The following is a 15,251-nucleotide window of genomic DNA, read 5'->3' as shown; positions in this document are numbered from 1 at the left end:
GAGAGAGAAAACATTTCAGTATTCTCTTACCTTCCTACAATCTTGTCACAACTCCATGTCCCTGCCCAGCATCTTTCACGCTTCTCCTCACCCCCACCAAATGCCCATGTGCACCTAGATTTGCTGCCCATGACTGCAGAGGCTGGGCGTGAGCCCAGCTGCAAAACACTTCCCCCCACCAGGCTCTCACCATGACCTGGTCTTGTGTGCACATTGCACTATTAATCACCCCTTCTTCCTCTAGAGGTTTACAGGCTAACTGTTATATTTTGCTCTAGTAGCTACCCATTTATTGAGGGCAGGTTGACTAGTCACTAGTCAGCCCATCTCCAGTCCTCTGTGGTCTTGCACATCATCCCTGATTTTGCACAAGGTGTCCTCTACACACAAGAATTTACTGATAGTTTATTCTTTACTGTATTATTCCTCTAGTGAATATTGGGGAAGTTAAAATCCACCATTAATGCTACCTACTCAGTTTGGTACTTTCCTGTTAACTCCTTGGCAATACAGGCTGGATGAATGGACTGTAAGGTAGATAGAAAACCTGCTGGAGCACCAGGGTCAGAGTAATAATGAATGGCTTGATGTCAAGTGGAGTGCCCCAGGGGGGCAGTTCTGGAGCTGGTTTTGTTCAATGTCTTCATCAGTGACCTGGAAGATGGCATAGAGTGCATCCTCATCAAGTTTGCAGATAACACTAAGCTGGGGGGAGTAGTAGATACACTGGAGGGTAGAGCTAGGATTCAGTGACCTAGACAAATTTGAGGATTGGACCAAAAGAAATCTCCTGAGGTTCAACAAGGACAAGTGCCAAGTCCTGCACTTAGGACAGAACAATCCCATGCACCAGTACAGGCTGGGGGCTGACTGGGTGGGCAGCAGGTCTGCAGAAAATGACCTGGGGCTTACAGTGGAGAATAAGCTGAATATGAGCCAACTGTACACTAGTTGCCAAGAAGGTGAATGGCATACTGGGCTGCATTGCTGGGGAGTGTTGCTAGCAGGTCAAGGGAACTGATTATTCCCCTCTGTTCAGCACTGGTGAGGCTACATCTTGAGTTCTATGTTCAGTTTTGGGGCCCGCACTAGAGAAAGGCTGTAGACAAATTGGAGAGAGTCCAGTGGAGGGCAACAAAAACAGGGAAGGGGGCTCGGGGACATGACTTATGAGGAAAGACTGAGGAAACTGGGCTTATTTAGTCAACAGAAGAGAAGACTGAGGCAGGATTTAATAGCAGCCTTCAGCCACCTGAAGGGAGGCTTAAAAGAGGATGGAGGTAGACTGTTCTCAGTGGTGGCAGATGACAGAACAAGGAGCAATGGTGTCAAGTAGCAGCAAGGGAAGAATTTTCTCACTAGCAGTAAAACACTGGAACAGGTTACCCAGAGAGGTGGTAGAAGCACTGTCTTTGGAGGTTTTTAAGACCTGGCTAGACAAAGTTGTGGCTGGGATGATCTAGTTGGGGATGGTCCTGCTTTGAGCAGGGAGTTGGACTAGATGACCTCCTGAGATCTCTTCTGACCCTAATTTTTTATGATTCTACTAGTCAATTGGCTGTCAAAAATGACCGGGGGGACGGGGGGTGGCCTGAGGCTAGCCCCACTCCCCCCATCCCCCTTCAGGGCTGGGCCTGCTCCCCCTCTCCTCCCTGGCAACCTCAGGGCTGGGCCTGGATTGCCCCCCCCGTCTGCTCCGTCACCACCCCCTGCAATATACGGGGGCGGGGGGGGGGGCCACGGCCAGTGGTGCTGGCCTTGCCGCAGGGGGGAACAGGGCCAATGCTGCTGGCCCATCCATTCCGTCACCTGCTGGGGGGAGGGACAGGGGCCCGGGGCCAGGTTTGCTCCCACCACCCTTGCCCCCACCGTTTCGGGGCTGCTTCCCCCACCCCTACCTGGGGGGCCAGTGAGGACAGAGCCCAGTGTCCAGCCCTGCACCTCCACTCCCCTTGTCCGGGGCCCCCACCCCCATTCAGGCTTGACCCTGTTCCTCTGCACCCTCCACCCCCTGTTGCTTCGGGCCCAACCTCATTGTCCCCCAGCAGTTTGGGTTTGGGGCTGCTCCCCCTTTCCCCCCCTCACCACGGCGGCCCCAACCCCATTCCCCCCCCCGCGCTGTTGCTGCCTCCTCCATGGAGCGGGGGGAGGGGGCCACTCTCCCTTTCCCCCACTTTGCCATAGGGCCATGCCTGGCCCCCCGCACCCTCCCAATCACCATTGTGCCATACTCACCATCCGCCATACTCTCTGTTTTGGGGTCAGGCTGGGCTCTGTATGCCCCCCCACCCTCCCTGCCACTGTTGTGGGGCTGGTGCCGGGCCCACCCCACCACCTTTCTGGCTGCTGTTTTGGGGCCAGGCTGCCCCCCCCCATTAGCTCGGGTCTGCTTCCCCCCTCCACGTCGGGAGGGGGCAGCCTCAGCCCCACCTTCCATATTTCTGGCCCGCATGGAGCAGGGGCGGGGGCGAGGCCAGCAGTGCTGGCCTCGCCCCCCTGTGGCATCCTGCTCCTGCTCCCCACCACATCCCCACTGCCACCTCCAAGGAGTGGTGGGGGGGCGAGGCCAGCTCTGCTAGTCTCGCCCCCCACCATTCCATCTGCTTTGTTGCTGTCGCCTCCGCGCCCTGTGTCCCCACCATCATGGCGGTGCTCTGCTGCGCTGCCACCTTCTGTCCGAATGCTCTATTTGCACTCTGATTGGTTGTTTCTGTCAGCCAATCAGAGTGTGAATAAAGTGTGACTATGACTTTTGTAATATTAGAATGTTATGAAGGGTTTGTGCATGTGCAGGAACATGACAACAGCGTGGCAGCCCTGTGCACTGAAGGGATTTCTTCTTGCACGTGACCACAATGCAAAAATATTGGTGTGTGAAAATGGCATGACAGCCTTTCCCCAGTGCCACCCATTGTGATGTGGAGGGTACTTCCTCCCAGCCTAATCTATAGCCTTGTAGTTAGGCAGTCTCCTGGATATAGGAGATGAAGATTTTTATCTGTAATTCCAAGAACAGCCTACAAGCCAGCATCTCTCTTGGAGGAATGTTGTAACCACACAACTGCTAGACATGGGGCTGGCAATATTTTGCAGCAGGGGGTTACTTTAAAGAAACTGCTCCAAGCATAAGCTGCTTCCAGTCCAGCCTGTGCAGCCACAGCTAGGTAGTTGCCACTTCTCCATACTTCCCCCGCAAAATCTCCTGCTGCCTGATGCTGCCAAAGCCTCCCATCCCCTGCCACAAAAGCTCCCTGACTCCATGGGCTGGATGTAGGGAATGATAGATATACATTTGGTCTGTGTAACTTTAATGCAATTGCCTTGCATCTTTGGTTTAGGATTCATTTTTTAATTAGATAGTTAGATGCTCTATTTTTTCTCAGTGCCTCTGCCTCATTCAGCAAATGTGCTGGACACATGAAACCAGAACTGAAGGATAATGGACAACAGGAGTCATAGAATCATAGAAAATTAGGGTTGGAAGGGGTCTAGTCTAACCCCCTGCTCAAAACAGGACCAGGAATATTAATATTTTTGACCACTGGCTGATTGCCTTTCCTTCTTGTTGTGGGTGATATCAGGAAGACATTGCACCTGAGGACCAGGGAGAACTCCAGATTCCCTGCTGAACTCCAGATTCTCACCTATAGTTTAATACATGCCCCAGACTGGCTTTTATCATTGAACAAGACTTGGTGGGGCTTCAAAATTCATGTACTGAAATAATGAAGTTAGGAGCTTCTCCAGAAACAGCAGCTGAACATGGGAGCAACAATTTCCTGTTAGGCAGGGACGTTTCGTTTTGGGGGGCTTGGGGAATATGTAATGTAATTCCCTCCCCCCCCAGTATTTAACCAGTCTCTAGAGAGCAATCTCCTCACACCAGGTGAAATCTTCAGAAGGATAAAGGCATCTGACCATTTGAATCAGCTACCACTGACCAGTCAACCTTGGTCAGCTGTGGGTGTTTCAATAAGGATTCTTATCTGCCTGTATTAATTATTTGAAACTTGTGTAATTTCTTCATTATTCTGCTGTATTTACGACAAGGAGAAATTAAGAAGAATGTAACAAAACTCAGAGTTCTTCAGGCCTCATAAAGCCTGTATTGAAAGATTTAGACAAAAGGTGAGTTTTGGTTGCTTTAAAAAACAAAAAATGAAGCACAGGAAAAAACCCTATATTTTCTTTTATGTTTTTATCTGTTTTATGGATGAAATGTCACCATACTAATATTTTTATTCTTTTTATGCACATTGCTTTCGACATAGAGCTTCCAAGTGATATAACTTATATTTTGGTTAACTTTCCTGAACACAGAACTTTTGCAGAGCATAAGTTCAGGAAATAAATATTACTTTCATGTTGTTTTATGAACGCTGGCCTTTTGAGGCCAAAGGGAAACTTATAATGAATGCAGTCCTTTAATTAAAGCTTCCAGTAAGATATAGGTCCTAATTTGTCAACATAGAGGTTGAGCTTTTCTTATTGCCATGCAATTCCCTAGCTCTGTGGGTTTAAAACCTTTTATTCCAATATCTAAAGTAAATAAATGCATCAAAATCTTTCTGTGAATCTATCCTCATACAGAATTCTTCCTATTTACATCCTTGCAAATATCCTTCATCAGTGAGATTCCCCCCTCTCTGCCATGGAATCATAAGGAGAAAATGAATATGACCAGAATGTACATATAGCAGAAATGAGTTCATGGGTGTAGAGTTTACTTCAAGATATGAATGATTGGACAGGCCATGTTATACACTGAGCAAGATTGCCCATCCTGCAGGCAAGGTCATCTCCATGAAAATGTTATGCGGGAATATACAGGGGTTTGATTTGCAGACTTTTCTCTCTAGTTTGTGTGGCATGCAGTAATATACATTATAAGTTAGAGATGCTCTCTTAAAAGACTAAAGATGGGAATTGGGAGGTGACACCTCAGGTAATGGGTTCAGAGTGGACTGACCACGGTGCTTGGGTATTGGGGCTGGGTCCAGCAGCAGCAGTGTTAACTCTGGCAGGGGCAGCCAGAAGAAGCTGCCACTGCTGGGTAGCAGAGTGGCCACCACGCCACCTCAATCCCACTGTACAGCCAGGGGAGGTGGGACCAGCCACATGTGCCACGGTCCAGGCTGCCCCTTTTGCCTGGGTTGGGCAGGGCGAGATAAAATCCTTTAGCGGGCTGGATCCAACCCATGGACTGTATTTTGTCCACCCGTGGAGTAGACAAAACCTGCCCCATCTCAAGCCATCAACCTCTGCCTGTTGTTTCTGCTAATTCTCTGCCTAGCTCTGCTCTACCTCTCTCTGGCTGACAGAGTGACCCTGGCCTGGGAGTTTGTGTTTATTCCCAAGATGACACAGTGACAGCTGCAATGCAGTCTAAGAGACTAGAGGTAGGGGAGAGAGAGCATGTGGATCAAGACAGATGGAGCATTGAAGTTTCTGAGATGGGAGAAGACAGGGACAAAATGGTAGATGGTGAACAGAGTGAGAAAGGGTGGGCAAGGGAGTGCAGTCTGTGGGGTGGCAAGGTTCTTTGGGTAAATGTGATACCTTTCATTAGACCAACTAGATAGTTGGAAATTTTGGGGTTTTTTTACAAGCTTTCAGGCACAGATACCTTTCCTGAGTCATAGGGAGAGCCTGCTGCTGTTTCTGTGCTCTCCTGGGTAGAATAGAAGCTTAAGCCCACATGTAAAATGCAAGTCTGTGAAAATGCAAATGCGTGGTGGGGAAGAGTCGGTGGCGTGGAACAGTGAAGGGAAGGACTGAACGGAAAAGCAGTTTTCTCTCATTTATTTGGAAGCTGTCAGGAGCAGCCTTAAAGGTCCTCCCTTATATCTATCCTGCAGAGATCGTTAGTGCTGCCAGACAAGGGAGGAATTCCCACACACAGGCTCTGTCTACACAAGATGTTGACTGCACAGTCATTAGTACATGTACAAACACTTACTAACTGACAGTACAGTAGCTCATTACCACTGCACACTGGCGTCATATCATGCTTCCTGCCATGCAATGCCACTGTGTGCTAGTAATGAGCTACTGTGCAGTCAGCATCTTGTGTAGACACTCCCACAGATCTGCAGACCCTCTTAACCCAAAACCGCAAGAGCTTGCCTCTGTGGCTTGTGTGGCGGGCCAGTAGCGGGCGCTCCTGCATTGAGTCACCCACCTCACTGCATCCGACCACCTTCCAGGCTCCAAGTACCTCCCTGGGGGTGCCTCACGTCTGGCCAACACCCCTTCTGGAGCACACCTGCTAGCCTGGGGGTAGAGCTGCCACCACCCAGGGCTCTGGACTGATTCTGGCCCTGTGCACCCTGGGAAACACAGGCCTAGTGGCCCTCAAGGGTACTTGATTCACTTCAAGAAGTTGGGATGCTTCCCTCAGTCAGAAGCACAAGTAGTGGTCTCCCTTAGTCAGCCGAACCAAGGGGACCCCAAGGTATAATCTAGACCCACTCCCAATAAGTCTCCCACACTAGGTACAAAGGAGAACTTTATTGGTTACAGAGAGTAAGGTTAGAATAGGGTACAGGGTAGAGCAATATCAGAGAAATCCCATAGAGCAAACTCCCCCGGCTGTGTAGCATTTGATCATGCATCTGAGTTACTGCAAGCTAAATATCTAGTTAGATCTCAGGTAGCTTACTCACAAGTATCATCCAGAGGCAGTTGGAGATTCCCTCTGGAGCCAGGCAGTTTTTTGATCATGAGTGTTGAGAGAGAGAGCAAGTTTCAGATGGTACAGCTCTTCTCTGTCTCTGAGTCTCCCTCATGGCTGCTGTCCTTCACTTATATAGCCCTTGTGACCTCATTTACCTGGTCCAATGGAGGCCAGCACCTGTTGGCTGTCAGCCAACCAATTTGAAATACATCACTAGTTGCTGGGCAGACTCTAGCCCACCAGGGGAGAAGCCCCTCACCCAGGTATGTGATAACTAGTCATGTAGGCAGAGGGAGCAGGTTTCCCCTCTCCCTCAGGAATGTACCCAGCTCAGGTTACCTAAAGAGATAGGGTAAAAGTGTGTCTCCTCTGTTGGGCCCATCCTAATCAAATGGTCACAGCGCAGAGTTTTTGGGGGAGAAACAAAGGTGGCTTTCTGCCACAGCTTCCAGCTGAAACATGAGTCCAGGCAGCTTGGCTACCTTCAGTTAGGCTCTAGGTAGAGGAGCATAGAGATTGTAAGGAATGATGCGGTGTGCAGGAGGAGGGAGGTTGAGAAGAACATAGTAGCTGAATGGGCACAAAAAAATGGAGAAAAGTAGGATGAAAGGAACAGAGTGGAAAACACTGAAAAAGAAATGAATGGATAGAAAAACAACTAAGTTTATATGGACACTGCTGTAGAAGAGGGAGACAGACAGCGAGATAAAAGTGTTCCAAAATGCACTCTCAGTGAGTTTATTTGAGGACCCAAATGCACTGCTTCCAGAGATACTAACATCAAGACACTGTTTCCAGATGTTAAGTTTTTAAAGAAATATTGCAAAAGGGAAGAAGTGTAACAGCAATCAAGAAGAAGTAGCTGGGGCGCAAGGAACTTCACAACTGTCAGGGGGACAGCAGAAAACTGCCCAGTTTCAGCATTCACTGAGCAGATAGTTTCCACAATAATCTGCTGGGGCACTCTGATGAGATCAAGGCCTCCAGTCCCCATCAACCCTGAAGAATGGTGGGTACATGAAGGAAAAGATTCTGAGTCTTGGGCCTAGTCCAGCCAGTCCTTTCATTCTTTGCTAACTGAGCCCTGCCAAGGGTGTGACTCTTCCCCTGTACTTTGCTGAGATCTCCAGAGCTGTTCCTCATCCAGATCCAGGTAAGCCTTAGAGGAGGGAGACTCCCTGATTCATCCTGCATCTGACACAGATTCTGTCACTGAAACAATCAAATCCTTCCCAAGAGCCTGGCTCTGACCCCAGGACTCTGATTCTCTGTTTCCCCCTGCAGCAAATAGGACTCTGGATCCAGACATGGCAAACCCATGGTTCATCTTGTCCAAAGATCAGAAAAATGTGAGATAGGCAGTCACAAAAAGGATCTTCCTGACAATCCTGAGAGATTTGATACTTGTTGCTGTGTGCTGGTCCATTAGGGATTCACATCTGGAAGACATTGCTGGGACATAGAGGTGGAGTACACAGGAGACAAGTGTGGAAGTAGCCAGAGCCTGTGCAGTGGAAAGGAAGCATCATTCTTAATCCTGAGGGGATCTGGGCTGTGCAGAAGTAGGAGGGTAAGTACCAGGCTCTCACCTTCCCTGAATCTGTCCTGTCCCTGAACCAAGCCCTCAGTAAGATGTGGGTCTCTAGATGATGATGAGGACAAGTGGCATTTTTTGATGCTAGTAATGACGCCCTGATCTTCAAGTTCCCACTAGGCTCATTTGCTGGGGAAAGAGTCCACCCTTGGCTCTGGGTGGGGAGATCCCCCTTCACGCTGTGTCCCTGAGACCTGTCAGGGGGCAGTATCCCCTGAGGATGCTGATGTTGGCCTCTGTTGTTCCAGAAAACCCAGTCTCTGTGACTCTTGAGGACTCCTGCTTTCCTACTCACCTTCTTTCCATGGTTATGACTCTGGAGGTTCAGGTGTGGGTCTGTGGGCTAGTAAAGCAGAGAGTAGGAAGTGCTTGTGATGGAGAAGCTGATCTCTTTGCTCTATGAATTATTTAACCTGATGTCACCATCCTCTATGGTCCAGAGGGATTTCAGCAACTGTATATTCTCTGACTAGAAGTTGGGAATCTACAGCAAGTGATTGGAAGTGAAAAGAAAAGACACCAGTCCCAGTGACAGGGGGTGGGGGTTAGGGTTAGGGGGATAGTGAAATAATCTTAAACATGGTTGTCTCCTTCAGTTGCAACATTTGTTTATTGAGTGCATTAGCTCATGAAATGTGGAGCCAGTTCAGTATATTAAAAGGACTTGTGTCCAAGTTTTGCACCTTTATTCACCTCTGATGAAAAGATCACTCCTAAGTTTATTGAATCCCTCAGGTGTATGATGAATAAAATGTTTTTGTTGTTGTCATTTTAAATATATAACTATTGTTATCTCTTTGCTTCCTGGCTTATATATATATATCACTATTCATTCCCCCAACCCCACTTTGATTATTTTCTTTTTGCTAAAATTTTAGTGGGAGCAAGCAGGGCCAGGGGACTTGACTTTTTCCTGTACAAAATGCCATGAAGTTTCCTAAAGGCAATCAGGACTCGTAGTAGAGATGATATCTTTTATTAGACCAACAAGATTTTTCCAAAAAAAAATTATTTACTTGCAAAATTTCAGGCACAAACACCTTTCATCAGGCATTGAAGAAAAGATTGTAAAAGTTCTCCTGGGTAGAACTGAAAGTTCATATTTCATAGCATTTCACAGAGGAGTCAATACATGGAAAACTCCTCTGGGCAGTCAGTTCATAGCTGGTATGGAGTCTCTCACCTTCTGTGAGGATCTGTGATGATGATGCAAATTACCTTGAAACAAAGGCAGGAGCAGGATCTCAGGTTTCAGGTGGTCACAGTTGCTTCCTGCTTGGGAAAATATGAAGATTTCATTAAAAAAATTGGCTAAAATTCAATATCTTTTACGTGTCAGGTATCCAGGTTGTAGCTGTATTGGTCTAGAGGAAAAGGCAATCGGGCCTTGTAGTAGAGATGATATCTTTTATTAGACCGACAAGATTTTTGCAAAAAAAAATTCTTTAATTGAAAGCTTTCAGGCACAAACACCCTTCATCAGGCACTGGAGAAAAGATTGTAAAAGTTCTCCTGGGTATAGGAAACTCGTGAAGTTTCCTATACTGGGGTTATAGGTACTAGTGGTGCACCAATACATCAGTCCCAGTTGGATCGACACCAATATGAGGAAAATTGAGAGGATCAGTAATCAGTTTTTTTGTGTGATGTGGCTGATAATGTGACTGATAAATGCTGCATGCATGCGTGCAGCCCCAGCGCAGCACGCAGGCAGCCAGGAATGCAGCCCTGCAGCATGGAGAGCAGCCAAGTCCAGCTAGTAAGTGTGTTGTAGGACAAGTGGTGACGTGGGAGGGAAGGGGCGTGAGGGGGCAGATCCAGGCCCCAGCAGGGAGGGAGGGAGTGGCAGTGGGGCTGGGGCAGGGGCAGGTGCTGCCCAGCCGGGGTGTGGCAGGGCACAGGATGGAGCTGTGGCTCATCTGGGGGATGCAGGGAGATGGGAGGTCAGCTCCCATTGTTGCGTGCATCTTGGGAGGGCATGGGGGGGTGTGCCCCCAGATCTGTGGGCTCTTGTTCTGGGCTGGAGCTGGGGCTGCACCAGGCTCTTCCCAGCAGGGGCTGGGGCGGTCTGCACTTGAGGTGGGTGACAACAGTGCTGGGAAGGGGAGTTGGGTGGGGGGGCTATAGCCACCCCAAAATTTTCCGTAGCTGCTGCTTCTAGCACTGCCACTGCACACCCCGGTGCAGCCCCCTCACTGGGAAGAACCCAGCCCCGCCCCAGCCCCAGCATGCAGTAGCAGCCTGCTTCTGCCCCATGCACAGATCCAGGGGCACATGCCCCCCATGCCCTCCCACAGTCGTGCAGTGGTGAAAGTGATGCCAGGGTGCTGTACTGTGTACAGGAGACAGCAGCTGTATGAATGGAGCTGAGGGACAACTATAAATCACAAAGGACATGCTGCCCAGGACAAGATGCAGTGGTGACAGCAGCCTACCTGGAGAAAACCCTCTCTGCCACCAGAATTTCACAACCAAGGCAGGGCTGAAGGGGAAGGGATTTACCTCCGTGCAAACTAGCCAACAGGTGTCAGTCAGAGTGGGTGGACGAGCAAGGAAGGAAGCAGCAGGAGCCGAGGAATGTGCTGCTGAGTAGGGACGAACCCGCTGAAGCCCTGCCAGCCCCTGCAGAGGCTGGGGGGTGCACGGGCCCTGGCTCTGGTGTTCACAGTTGTGCTCGTGGCAGGGAGGTCAGGACAGGCTGGTGCAGGCCCATCCCGAGGAAGGCACTGCCGGAGTCTGGAGTGGGGCCAAGAAGGCCTGGTGTGGCCATGGGCAGCGCAGCACTGAGACTGGACTCGATGCATGGTACAGTGCCAGAGAGGGAGGGGTGGGGGAAATAGTTGAAAAAAAATGTTCTCTGTGAGCTTTTGAGCACAAATGCCTGTCTTCAGGCACAGGGAGAGTATGTTGGTGTTTGTGCGCTCTCCTGGGTAGAACAGAACAATTTTTCCAACTGTATAGTTGGTCTAATAAAAGAAATCCCTTCTACCCAAAGAAGCATGTCTGCCTTAACCAGTCTAATGCTCTTGAGGAAAGGGGATGTATCTGCAATGTCAGCATCAAACTTGTACACAGGGTAGAGTGCTGTTATGTGATACATAGTTTGATCCAGACTGCCAGAGTCACATCCTGCAGAACTCCTGAAGATGAAATAACCCCATGATTATCAATTTCACCCTATATGTGAACCCCCTTTCATAGGCACAGGCAAAAGGACCCTAAATGCTTTCACAATTCATGGTTTTGTAGTGACACTACATTTGTGCAGAGCGTCACATTCTTGTCAGTTCATTTATTCTGCTCTTGTTCCTTCAAAAAGCGCCATCCTCCGTGCTGTGATGTGAGAGGGAGGCTTGTAACCAAAACGATTTCATGCATTGAGAACGCAGGAAGAAATCTCCTGCTCCCAACATTTGTTCCACCCTGTAGGGCTTCTTGTTGGCTTGTTTCCTTTGCCATTACAGTTTTCAGTCTCTGGCTATTGAGTTAAATATGTTGTTTTTTCTCTTTTTAAAGGACCAGGGGGAAAAAATCTGTTTCCAGGGGTTCCCCAGGGCTCTGTCCTAAGTCCAGTGTCATTCAGCACCTTCGTAAATTACTTGGATGACGGGGCTGAGTTGATGCTTAGAAAGGTTGCAGATGACATGGAGTGGCTGGAGCGGCAAACACTGGAGGGGCAGGGCTGGGATCCAGAGTAACTTGCATAGACTGGAAAAATGAGGCGTGTGTGCATGACACTTTAAAGCGGGCTAAATGCTTTTGCACCGCTTTAATGCTGTTGGTGTTTGCACACCTCAGCGGCATATTGCACACTAATTCCAGCCTCTGTAGTGCCTTAAATGACTTAGGGTGCAACAAACTGAAACTCCTCCTCCTTAGTTTGCTGCCCCTACAGCCGCAGCGTGAAGCACTGGGCTCCATGCAGCTCCACGGCTCTGCAGGAAGCCCTGCAGGTAGCCTGGTTGCAGCCTGGGAAAGCAGGCTCCGCCCAAGAAAAGTGGTGAGTCTGATCTCCTCCCAACGCCCCAGCCTGCCTGCCTGCCTGCGGCGCGCAGGGCCCTGGTGCTTCTCTCTGCAGCCGCGGTGCCCCCGAGACTGCCTGAGCCGGGCACCTTCAGGCGGCAGTCGCCTTGCGGGGGGCCATCGCTGCTGCGGAGGGAGGCACCAGCCCCCCCCACCAGGCTGCAGCCCAGGGACCGACCGCTCCACTGTCTGCAGCTTGCCCTCCCCTTCCCACCAGAGAGGCAGGTAAGTCAGTGGGAGGTGTGCACAACATGGGGGTTTAATCAGCCCTAAATTGAAATGGTGTTTTTTAAAACCCACTGCTTCAATTTAGGGCCCCTGTTTCATCTACACGTGCCTATGGTCTGCAATCAACCTGATGAGACTCAAGAAGAAGGACAAGTGCAAAGCCCTGCACTTGGGACAGAAAAGTTGCAGGCACAGATACTGGCTGGGGAATGAGTGGCTGGGCTGCAGTGCTGCAGAGGAGGACTTTGGGGTTACAGTAGACTGGGGTCAAACATACAGCCTGCTGGCTAGATACGGCCCATGGAGCTGTTTCATGTGGCCCATGATCACTGGATCAACTCCATGCGCTGGCCTCAGCTGTGGGTGCTACATGTGGGTCATGGGGTCATCCCAGGGCACTGCATCCACCCCCAGGTCCAGGACCCTGGGGGACATATGCACAGCAAACCCTGGGGCTGGTGCAGGCTGTACACAGTGCATGGGGCTAGCTCGGCCGTGCATGGCACAGAGGGCTGGCACAGGGTGCGTGCTCCATTCAGGGTCCTGCTGGATCTGGAGCAAGTAAACAGAACCAGTCAGCAGGGTGATACATGGGGCACGTGCCCCAGGTGGGCTCCATGCTGTGCTCAAGCAGTCCTTGGGGCTGGCATGGGGCATGCTCATGGGCTGGACCTGGTGCTGCATGTGACACGGGGTCCAGAGTGCTAGCTGTACACGATGCCCCAGCTTCCCTGTGCCACCTGCTGTGCTGGGTCCAGCCTGTTTGTCATGGGCAATGTGCCTATGCTGGTCCCAGGGGCTGGAGTGTACAGGCTGTGGGCTGGTCCCAGCACCATGTCTGCTCCACAGGGATCAGTCCTGGTCTGGGTTGTAGACCAAGTCAGGGATGCTTATCTGGCCTACGGTACCAGATGAATTTCACACCCCTGCAATAGACCATAAGCTGAATATGAGCCCACAGGGTACTTTTGTTCTAAAAAAGGGCCAAACCACATCCTGGGCTGTACTAACAGGAAAGTCACTTTGAAATCAAGGGAAGTGATTCTTTGTGCGTTTTTTTGAGGGAGGAGGCAGTGGCTTCTCTGGCAGGGCAGAGGAGTAAAAGTAGTGTTCTCTGGTAGTGTTAGGAGTAAAAGACTTCCCAGTGAGATACCCCCTCACTAGCAGAATGTCCCACAGCTGAATATCCTTAACAGATCTAGCTGCCTCTTCTTAAGGGGACAGACCATGCTTTTACAGTGGAGAGGGAAGAGTTTACTGAGATAGACTCCTAACTTGCAGGACACAGCCTCATCGTCATCCTGTACCCTGAGTAGAAATTGGGCTTTGCCAGTTTTCTGATTTTGACCAAAGAAGTAGGCACTGAACCTACACTCTCAGTAGACTACCACCAGCAATGGTCACTGCCTCTACCATCTTGCAGTGATCATTCACCTTTCTTGCATACCACCTGGCCAGTCTCTTGGCCCCTTTCTGGGAACTGCAGGGCCCAGACACTGACAGGCTTTTCTTTTCTTCACACCATGCAGTCCCATGACTGTGTCTGTGTTGTATACCATGGAAAATACAGTTCTGATAAAGATCCTAGCCCATGCAGTGGTCTCATGTCCCCAGACCAGAGGAGAGGCACTTGGTGCCTGAAAGTTTGGCTGTTATCTCTCCCAACACTATACAGCTGGTCTAGTAAAAGATATCACCAAAAACATCTGGCTTCTGGTTTAGGAGGCAACCTACCTGGAACAGCACAACGTGTATATGAGTACAGCCTCCAGGGACAGTAAGTTTACTGTGTAAATGTCCTTAAAGCAGCCCACAAAGCCCTCATTTTCAAGTGTGAGTCAACTGGGGCTTTGAGACATTATAAAGGGCCTGATTCAGATAGCGCTGATCATCAGCCTCTCGGAACAAGCCCTTCAGAAGCTGCTGCTTAAATTAAAGTGCTTAAAGTTCTTTAGAGTTCCAAAAATGATTACTTGTCTAGACACAGTAGCTTTCAGGTATGCTGAACACCAAGAGAAACAGAATCTCTGAAAATAAAACTCAGTGCTTCTACTCATAGACAGTAGCTGTGATAGCACTGGGATGAGAGGGGAGAGAACCCTCAGAGATGATCAAGTGACCCATAGTGCTTCTTGGCCATGCAGTTCCTTTGGTGGGTTCAGCAACTCTCTGGCATCCCATGGTGTGACTTTAATTTTACATAACCCTGACTCCCTGGCTCATCTGAGGGAACAAAACTCTTATGTTCCACTCCAGAGGTAGCCAATCAGCAGTGTGTGCCACAAGTGGCTATATGTCTGGCACATAGCAGACCATGGAGGGAACAGCACAGCAGCAGACAGAGCAGGAAACACAAATTAGAGCAGGAGATGAGTCAGTGAGTCCAGGGAAAGAAGCAAAAAGCAGAGCAGCAGATTGGGTAGAGAATACATAGCAGGAATCAGAGACATGGATCAGCTAGACAAAGGGAATCAGAGGGGCACTTGGAGAAGGGATGCAGTGTTAATTTGTGGCATGCCTGCCAAAAAGGTTGAACCCCACTGTTCTTCATTGCAGTCGAGGATGGTTGTCTTCCATGACGGTCTTATCTGTGGATCTGAAGATGGCTGATGAGGCTGATCTGGGATTGACAGATTCTGTTGCAACTCAGGCATGTGTTTCCACGTGGGGTGGGTGGGTCTGGATTCTTGATTCAGTCCAGAATACAGTTTCTGCCACTCCCATTTTTCC

The 15,251-nt window shown here is 49.7% G+C and overlaps 1 long non-coding RNA gene across 1 annotated transcript in view; it reads left to right on the top strand.

Moving 5' to 3' along the window:
• The window catches only part of LOC132247673 (uncharacterized), a 33,843-nt gene extending 23,808 nt beyond the window's left edge, over window positions 1-10,035 (top strand). Inside the window, exon 3 of the long non-coding RNA XR_009458951.1 lies at window positions 8,106-10,035. This is a non-coding gene — a long non-coding RNA (uncharacterized LOC132247673). The remainder of the gene's footprint in view (window positions 1-8,105) is intronic.
• The last annotated feature ends 5,216 nt before the right edge of the window (window positions 10,036-15,251 follow it).

Source organism: Alligator mississippiensis, chromosome 1 (genome assembly GCF_030867095.1).
Source record: "Alligator mississippiensis isolate rAllMis1 chromosome 1, rAllMis1, whole genome shotgun sequence".
Taxonomy (NCBI): Eukaryota; Metazoa; Chordata; order Crocodylia; family Alligatoridae; genus Alligator; species Alligator mississippiensis.
Note: the sequence above shows the minus strand (reverse complement) of the source record. Positions and strands in the feature narration are given on the sequence as shown.